Consider the following 10493-nt stretch of genomic DNA (forward strand, 5'->3'; position numbering starts at 1 on the left):
GTATAGTATATATAGCAGGAGGGACACATTATACACTGAGCCCTGTAGTATGTATAGTATATATAGCAGGAGGGGACACATTATACACTGAGCCCTGTAGTATGTATAGTGTATATATAGCAGGAGGGAGACATTATACACTGAGCCCTGTAGTATGTATAGTATATATAGCAGGAGGGGGCACATTATACACTGAGCCCTGTAGTATGTATAGTATATACAGCAGGAGGGGGACACATTATACACTGATCCCTGTTGTGTGTATAGTATATATATCAGGAGGAGGACACATTATACACTGAGCCCTGTAGTATGTATAGTATATATAGCAGGAGGGGACACATTATACACTGAGCCCTGTAGTATGTATAGTATATATAGCAGGAGGGGGACACATTATACACTGAGCCCTGTAGTATGTATAGTATATATAGCAGGAGAAGGCACAATATACACTGATCCCTGTAGTATGTATAGTGTATATATAGCAGGAGGGAGCACATTATACACTGAGCCCTGTAGTATGTATAGTATATATAGCAGGAGAAGGCACAATATACACTGATCCCTGTAGTATGTATAGTATATATATAGCAGGAGGAGGACACATTATACACTGAGCCCTGTAGTATGTATAGTCTATATAGCAGGAGGGGACACATTATACACTGATCCCTGTAGTATGTATAGTATATATATAGCAGGAGGAGGACACATTATACACTGAGCCCTGTAGTATGTATAGTATATATATAGCAGGAGGAGGACACATTATACACTGAGCCCTGTAGTATGTATAGTATATATATAGCAGGAGGAGGACACATTATACACTGAGCCCTGTAGTATGTATAGTATATATAGCAGGAGGGGGACACATTATACACTGAGCCCTGTAGTATGTATAGTGTATATAGCAGGAGGAGGACACACTATACACTGAGCCCTGTAGTATGTATAGTATATATAGGAGGAGGGGACACATTATACACTGATCCCTGTAGTATGTATAGTATATATAGCAGAAGGAGGACACATTATACACTGAGCCCTGTAGTATGTATAGTGTATATATAGCAGGAGGGACACATTATACACTGAGCCCTGTAGTATGTATAGTATATGTAGCAGGAGGGGGCACATTATACACTGAGCCCTGTAGTATATATAATATATATAGCAAGAGGGACACATTATACACTGATCCCTATAGTATGTATAGTATATATAGCAGGAGGGGACACATTATACACTGACCCTTGTAGTATGTATAGTATATATATCAGGAGGGGACACATTATACACTGAGCCCTGTAGTATGTATAGTATATATAGCAGGAGGGGGACACATTATACACTGATCCCTGTAGTATGTATAGTATATATAGCAGGAGAGGGGACACATTATACATTGAGCCCTGTAGTATGTATAGTATATGTAGCAGGAGGGGGGGGGCACATTATACACTGAGCCCTGTAGTATGTATAGTATATGTAGCTGGAGGGGGCACATTATACACTGAGCCCTGTAATATGTATAGTATATATAGCAGGAGGGGGACGCATTATTCACTGAGCCCTGTAATATGTATAGTATATATAGCAGGAGGGGGACACATACACTGAGCCCTGTAGTATGTATAGTATATATAGCAGGAGGGGGACACATTATACACTGATCCCGGTAGTATGTATAGTATATATAGCAGGAGGGGACACATTATACACTGAGCCCTGTAGTATGTATAGTATATATAGTAGGAGGGACACATTATACACTGAGCCCTGTAGTATGTATAGTATATATAGCAGGAGGGGACACATTATACACTGATCCCTGTAGTATGTATAGTATATATAGCAGGAGGGGACACATTATACTCTGATCCCTCTAGTATGTATAGTATATATAGCAGGAGGGGACACATTATACACTGATCCCTGTAGTATGTATAGTATATATAGCAGGAGGGGACACATTATACACTGAGCCCTGTAGTATGTATAGTATATATAGCAGGAGGGGACACATTATACACTGATCCCTGTAGTATGTATAGTATATATAGCAGGAGGGACACATTATACACTGATCCCTGTAGTATGTATAGTATATATAGCAGGAGGGGACACATTATACACTGAGCCCTGTAGTATGTATAATCTATATAGCAGGAGGGGCACATTATACACTGAGCCCTGTGGTATGTATAGTATATATAGCAGGAGGGACACATTATACACTGATCCCTGTAGTATGTATAGTATATATAGCAGGAGGGGGACACATTATACACTGAGCCCTGTAGTATGTATAGTATATATAGCAGGAGGGGGACACATTATACACTGAGCCCAGTAGTATCTCTAGTATATATAGAAGGAGGGGACACATTATACACTGAGCCCTGTAGTATGTATAGTATATATAGCAGGAGGGGACACATTATACACTGATCCCTGTAGTATGTATAGTATATATAGCAGGAGGGACACATTATACACTGAGCCCTGTAGTATGTATAGTATATATAGCAGGAGGGGGACACATTATACACTGAGCCCTGTAGTATGCATATTATATATAGCAGGAGGGGGACACATTATACACTGAGCCCTGTAGTATGTATAGTATATATAGCTGGAGGGGACACATTATACACTGAGCCCTGTAGAATGTATAGTATATATAGCAGGAGGGGGACACATTATACACTGATTCCTGTAGAATGTATAGTATATATAGCAGGAGGGGACACATTATACACTGATCCCTGTAGTATGTATATACAGCAGGAGGAGTACATTATACACTGAGCCCTGTAGTATGTATAGTATTTATAGCAGGAGGGACACATTATACACTGAGCCCTGTAGTATGTATAGTATATATAGCAGGAGGGGACACATTATACACTGATCCCTGTAGTATGTATAGTATATATAGCAGGAGGGACACATTATACACTGATCCCTGTAGTATGTATAGTATATATAGCAGGAGGGGGACACATTATACACTGATCCCTGTAGTATGTATAGTATATATAGCAGGAGGGGACACATTATACACTGATCCCTGTAGTATGTATAGTATATATAGCAGGAGGGACACATTATACACTGATCCCTGTAGTATGTATAGTATATATGGCAGGAGGGGACACATTATACACTGAGCCCTGTAGTATGTATAGTATATATAGCAGGAGGGGGACACATTATACACTGATCCCTGTAGTATGTATAGTATATATAGCAGGAGGGACATATTATACACTGATCCCTGTAGTGTGTATAGTATATATAGCAGGAGGGGACACATTATACACTGATCCCTGTAGTATGTATAGTATATATGGCAGGAGGGGACACATTATACACTGAGCCCTGTAGTATGTATAGTATATATAGCAGGAGGGGGACACATTATACACTGATCCCTGTAGTATGTATAGTATATATAGACTTATCCTCACGATTGGTCACCAATAGTTGATCAGCTGAGCTGGCGCATGCGGTCAGCACCACTATACTCAGGGGTCACAGTGGAATGTAACAACAGGCACAGCTCCCACCCATTTCCGGATCAGCTCATCGGTCATGTTCCTCAGTGGTAGACGATGGCCCATCAACTTTCGATGATCTATCCTGAAGGTATATCAATAGTGTTTGTGCCTGTTTATTTAGAACCATTGAACAGTAGAACTTGTACCGCAAAAAAACAAGCTCTCAGATCGCTACACTACATAGACAGAAAATATAAAAGTTATCATTTTTTTTAAAGTGGGGAGGAAAAAACAAAAATAGAAAAAAGAGCTGCGTCCCTAAGGCGTTAATTATCATTACCTTGCATATTAACCTAAATAAGCTACAGCCCATAAGTATACAGTCAGGAGGATGAGCTGTGATGCCCTCAATTATAACTGTGTGACAGGAGCTGTGTGATCATCATCAGTAACTGTGACAGGAGTGTCTGTGTCCCCTTCCAGACCGTTTGTGGGGTAGATTCATGAAACAGCATCACAGACTGAGAAATGTACTGGAGTCAGACAGCATAAACCCAAATAGATCTGAGCGGGTCAGAATTGGGATCACATGACCATCTGAGGAAAGAGAGGCCAGAGTGTCAAGTAGAGAGAAATAAGTAACCAAGGTATATAGAGAATGGAGAAAAATCACCGGAGCGACCCTTCACCAATTCAGGTATATCAGAGAGCAATTGGGGATGAACTGACGAGAAAGGTCTTACCACGGCCTGCGAATGGGATGTCATCCGCCACTCAGAGCCACTCATTGTCCTGCTGTATAACCAAACTGTATGTGAGCCTTAAAGGGGCTTTGCACAGAAAATACTATTGATGACCCACTCGGGATCCCATCCGATCAGCTGATTATGCGTCTGCTGACAGCGCCTCCATCCTCTGTATATCGTCTGGCACCTGTAACTGCCGGCATGGCTCCCATTGATTTCAATGAGAGATGTGCTTACAATTACAAGTGCCGGCCGATATACAGGGGACAGAGCAGAGGCTTCCGCTCTGAGCCCTGTGTATTTGTGGTGCTGTCAGCGGGCGCACAATCTGCTGATTGGTCCAGGTCCCCAGCGGCAGACCCCAACCGGTCAACTACTAATGACCTATCTTGAGGATAGGTCATCAATAGTATTTTCCCTGGAAGACCCCTTTAAGTCAGAACTAATAAGTGGAGATTCCCCTTCAGGATTTTTTGATAGAGAGCAAATCCATGGTTCCATCAATTAGGAAAAGCCAACCAGATCGTTGCACAGGGGGCCATTGCCACAAGTACGTGTAGTGCACCATGCAGGCTTACAGCACAATGAGTTTTTCCCAAAGTATTAGAAAAGGTGGGCTGCCCCACACTATCACAGGATACCACCCAGATTTCCCTTCTGCATACTGCTGGGAAGTGGTCTTTGTACCTGCCCATGTATCAGTAAGGCTTCCTGCACACGACAGGTTCGGATCCAACATGCGGGATCCTGTGCCCGGCCGGTGACGCCACTCAGCAGTCCAGATTCTTCTTTGTCTGCCCTGCAGGTGCGCCGGCTGACGCCCATGCGCATTACAGATAAAGCTGCGCCGTCTCTAGGCAATGACGCTGATCCTACGACCCTTCTGCAGTGCTCACTGCGGAGGTCCGCGGGACAGACGGCTTCCATTGACTTCCATGGAAGCCATTGGTGCGGAAAACCGCACAGAATGGAGCATGCTGTGATTTTTTTTTTCCGCTAATGTGCAGAAAGCAGCAGGTCTCCATAGGAGGCTATGGGCAGCACTTGCTGCGGAATCCGGAGGCAGCTGCCAGCCACGGATTCTGCAAATCAAATCCGCTCGTGTGCAGGAGCCCTGCGTATGGCTATTGTTCTGTGGATTGTTGGTCTTAGTATATAGCGACATCAAAACAGGTTTTTCTTAGTGTTTTTTATTGTGCAAAAGTATTAAAACATTAGTAAAATCCTTATAAATGTGGTATCAACATAATCTTACTGACCCGTGGGATAGACGTAAGATGTTGTATAACCATATGGTGACGCTGTAAGAAATACTAGAGTTTCCTTTTTTTTCCATTTATCTCCCCTCCCTAAGGCCGCCTGCAGAGAGCGGCACATACTTACCCGCGGCTCCGGCTGTTTGATGTGCCGGCTTGCCGCGCAGCCGGCGCATGCGCAGACCGGAGCCGGCGGCCGGGTAGTGACATTTCTGTGCGGCTGTCTGCGAGCCCCGCACAGAAACAGAGGATGCCGCGATTTGTTTGCCGCACGAGATTTCGCTCGGCCAAATCGCGGCCGTCTGCATAGGATTGCGTTTGTTAACGCAATCTCATGCAGGCTTCCAGCGGCGGAATTTCCACTCATGTGCAGGCGCCCTAAAAATGGAATAATCGTCAATCAAAAAGTTTTTGTGTGCATGAACTCATCCTGCAAACCCCCCCCCCGGCCCGCAAACAACTTAGAAACTGGAAAAATAACATTTTGGATTTGAGAATAATATTCTTAGAATCCGTATTTTTGTAACAATCTGATATTGCTATAATTATGCTGACATGGAGAATAAGGTAACACGTCTTTTATACCTTAAGGTGACGCTGTAAAAAGGAAACCCAAAATCTATAGCAGGATTTCTTTGGTTTCTGCATCCTCCCCCTAAAAGAAAGGTTTTCAATACATTAAAGTGGTTTGTTAAGCCTTTTGGCTCCACAGCTGATAAGAGAAAGTCTCGCTAGGCCGGTTCTGGAACTCCTATAAAGTTGAAGTGCCGTTCATGTGACTGTTGTAGCCTTGGCGGTCGCGTGTGCATGAATGGTACATGACCACTGAGGCTGGTGATTGGCTGCAGAGGATCACATGAACTCTGAACAGCACTTTTCTGCTACAGCTACTTTTGGAATAGAAGCAGCCGCGCTGGAGCTTTGGGACATTTAACCCCTTGAGTGGCGGGTTTCCTACCACCCTGTCGTGCCCACCAGGGCAGGTTTTTTAAAATGGTCTAATCATTGAATTTCAACTAATTTTGCAGTTGCGTCCCAAGAGCCATAACTTTTTCATTTTTCCATTGACATGGCCATATAAGGGCTTGTTTTTTGCGGGACAAGTTGTGATTTTTTAAACAGGAGGGAGGAAAAAAAGAAATGGGGAAAAAAGAAAAAAAGGGACCATGTCATTAAGGGGTTAAATAATGTATTAACTTCCTTCTCTGGGTCATTACGACGCACACGGATACCACATGTGTGATTGTATTTTTGATTTTTTACAAAGTAAAGGGAGACAAGGGTTTTTATAATTTTTTTTATAATTTTTTTACTTTTTTTTTTTTTTTTGTCCCTTTAGGGGACTTCCACAGGGACCCATCAGGACCCCTGATCACATTCCGGGGGTCCGATGGTGACAGCCCTTTACATGCTGCAGTGACAGCCCTTTACATGCTGCAGTCACATAGACTGCAGCATGTAAAGGGTTAACACAGCAGAGATCGGAGGTTTTCTCTGATCTCTGCTGTAAGAGCAGGTACCTAGCTGTCCTCTCACAGCCAAGCACCAAGCTCTCCCTGCCACAGAGACCATCGGCTTGCTTCTGACAAGCCGATGGTCTCTATGGCAACCTGTAAACAAAGCAGGAGTTTGCCGACATATCGGCAATATCTTCTGCTGGCTTTTCAAAGCCCTTGCACTGCTCCATGTGGGTCTGTGCAGGCAGAGCACACTGTCACAGCTTGTGGCATTGTGCTCTGCAGCTCCCATAGTGATACATAGCCCGGAAATCTTCCGGGCAGTATCGCTATGAGCAGTGGAGCTCGTCCCCGGAAAATTTCCGGGCGTGCCACTTAAGGGGTTAAAAGGTGAGTGATACTTTTTCTTTCTTCCGTGTCCTTATCTGCTGCCCGCCTAATTTTTATAATTCTTGGAAACCCCTTTAAATGTACTTTAAAATTATATCTTTAAAACATGCAATTCGTATTGTAATTTAAAGCACTTCTACAGCTATTTAACAGAAAAATTAAAATGCTTATGGCTCTTGGAATGCAGTTGTTATGGCCGCTGATCACCCCTACATTCTTCCAAGTTTATGTGCAACAGATGTGGCAATGTTCCTGTATCTCATAGTGCCACCAGGAGGAAATTCAACCGGCCAGCCTCCTAAAGGATGAGCATGCACCCCCCAGCTTTGCTGCCCTTGGGCAATCAAACCCAGGTTATTTAAAGGATAGGCTATCAATAGTAGATCAGCGGTGGTCTGCAGGCCTGGAAACCTGTTGTCAGGCAGTGGGCTTGTACACAGAACTGATATCTACAGGATGTAAACAGCTCTGTTCTCGCTGCAGGGACTAGGCTTGATATTACAGGCAAAGTTCCCATTAAAGTAAATGGCCTGTAATACCAAGCCTCGCCACTGCAGTCGGAATTGAGTTGTCTACTTCTTGCAGAAATCAAAGCTAAGTGGCTGAGCACACCAGCCAGCAAACAACTGATCAGCGGAGTTCCTGGGCAATGGACCCCGTGATTTCCGGTATGGCGCTCAGCCAATCACAGGCAGCTCTTGCCTGTCATTCATTCAGCGAGAGCTGCCTGTGATTGGCTGAGCACCTCAGCCAATCAAAAGCAGCTCTTTCAGCAGGCGAGGATTTTAATTCCCCGCCTGCTGAAAGAACTTTAGTGCAGAGTCGGGGACAGCGCATACAGGACGCAGCTGATCCCCGGCAGCTGAAGAAAGGTGAGTATGTTTTTCTTTTGTATACTAGTTTGGCTTGTTTTTCAGGGAAGGGCTTATATTTAAAGTCCTTCCCTGAAAAACAATTAAGGGGTGTCGGCAGCTGGATCCTCTTGCACAGCTGGCATCTGTGACAGCTGCGCTAGGGAATTCTTTATTCCCCGCAGGGATGAAGAAAACATCTGCCGCATGTGGCAGATGTGTTCTTCATACCCGCAGGGGACATGGCAACGGTGGACAGGTAAGTATATATTTATATATATTTTTTTTTACACTATAACGGATGATTTTAAGGGAAGAGCTTATATTTAAAGCTGTTCCCTGAAAAACAATTAAGGGGTGCCGGCAGACCATTGCCTTCAATGGAGCCCCCGGCAGCAGTCGGGGCTCCATTGAAGGCAATGCACGGACCTTCACCCACGCATGTTTTTGTGCGTACAAGGGTGCGCACCTATGTACGCACACACTCGTATGAAGCCACCCTCATGCATATGTGCCCATCGTGACCATGTGGGCATATTCTCCTTGGATGCTCTCCTAATCTTCTGCATATGGATGGGATCAAGGTACTACCACATCAATACAAAGCAAACCCAGACTCAGAGGTGCCAGCAGGTTGTTCTCCAGCTAGGAACCCTGCTGGGCACTGGGTAAGTTCAATCCCTTTTAACCCTATGTTTACCTGTTGTTCACACAGAAAATTTTCATGAAGTCATAGTTACTTCAGAGGAACTGAGGAATAAAATATGTATACACTTAGAGTAGTGTTAGATTCTCCTCAGACTGCACATACGGATGTTGCTCTCCAGTATGTGCCACCCCTCCCATTCTCCCATTGGAGTACATACAACTTTTTGATCTCTTTTTATTACATTTATTCTTGGAGACAAGGTTACCCAAAAAAAGCAGAATTCTGGCGTTATTTTTTTCTGCCGATGTTCACCGTGCATCGGAATAATGCATTACTTTGATAGAGCGGACTTTTACGTATGCGACAATACCAAATATGTATTTTCTTTGGAGTTCAAATTTTATTACCTTCTTCTTTTAATAATTAGTAAAACTTTTTAAAACTTATTTTTACTTTTTATTTTAGTCATAGTAGCATAGTTCTAGCATTCGTAAGGCCGTATGAAGACAATGTCCATCTAGTCCAGCCTGTCTATCCTTCTGTGCTGTTGATCCAGAGGAAGGCAAAAAACCCCAAGAGCAGAAGCCAAATAGCCCTTTTGGGGAAAAAAATTCCTTTCCGACTCCCTAATGGCAATCAGACTAATCCCTGGATCAACCCCTAATAGTTCCTACCTACCTGTATACCCGGATTAACAATTAACCTAAGATTTATATCCTGTAATATCCTTCCTCTCCAGAAAGACATCAAGTCCCCTTTTAAACTCCTCTATGGATTTTGCCATCACCACTTCCTCAGGCAGAGAGTTCCCCCTATGGCACAAGAATTTGCCATGCTTTGATCGCTCCTGCAATATGATGTAATGCCATAGCAATGTAATATGTAATATAATGTAAAGCCTTGGGCATGGCCTACTGCTAAGGCCTGGGGCAGCCATGACACCAGCACAGCTCCCTGTGAGCTTATTGCGGTTGGGCCACCCAGAACATCAGCCGGGGGATTTAAATGCTGCTGTCAGAATTGACGGTGGCACTTAAAGGGTTAACAGCTCCGCTGAGCCACGCGGCTTAATTGAGATGTTGCTGCCAGGTTTCAGCTGTAAGAAATAGCTGGCAGTCGCGTTGTATGGTGGGAGATCACCCCACGATCTCTCTCCATACACACCCTGAACGTGCAGGACGTAACCTTATGTCCTGTGTCGTTAAGGGGTCAAGGGTCGATCAAATAACTATGTATAAATACATTAGAGGACAATACAAGGATCTCTCCCATGATCAGTTTATACCCAGGACTGCGACGGTAACAAGAGGGCATCCGCTACGTCTAGAATAAAGCAGGATTTATCACCAACACAGAAGAGGGTTATTTACTGTAAGAGCAGTGAGACTGTGGAACTCTCTGCCTGAGGATGTGGTGATGGCAAAATCCATAGAGGAGTTTAAGAGGGGACTAGATGTGTTTCTAGAGCACTATGATATTACAGGATATAGACATTAAATAACCAGCAGGATTGTCAATCCGGTTCTTGGAGTCAGGCAGGAACTATCAAACATTGATCCAGAGAATATTCTGACTGCCATTATGGAGATGGGAAGGAATTTTTTCCTTCAAATGGGCAAAATTGACTTCTGCCTC

This window comes from Eleutherodactylus coqui, chromosome 13 (genome assembly GCF_035609145.1).
Source record: "Eleutherodactylus coqui strain aEleCoq1 chromosome 13, aEleCoq1.hap1, whole genome shotgun sequence".
Classification (NCBI taxonomy): Eukaryota; Metazoa; Chordata; class Amphibia; order Anura; family Eleutherodactylidae; genus Eleutherodactylus; species Eleutherodactylus coqui.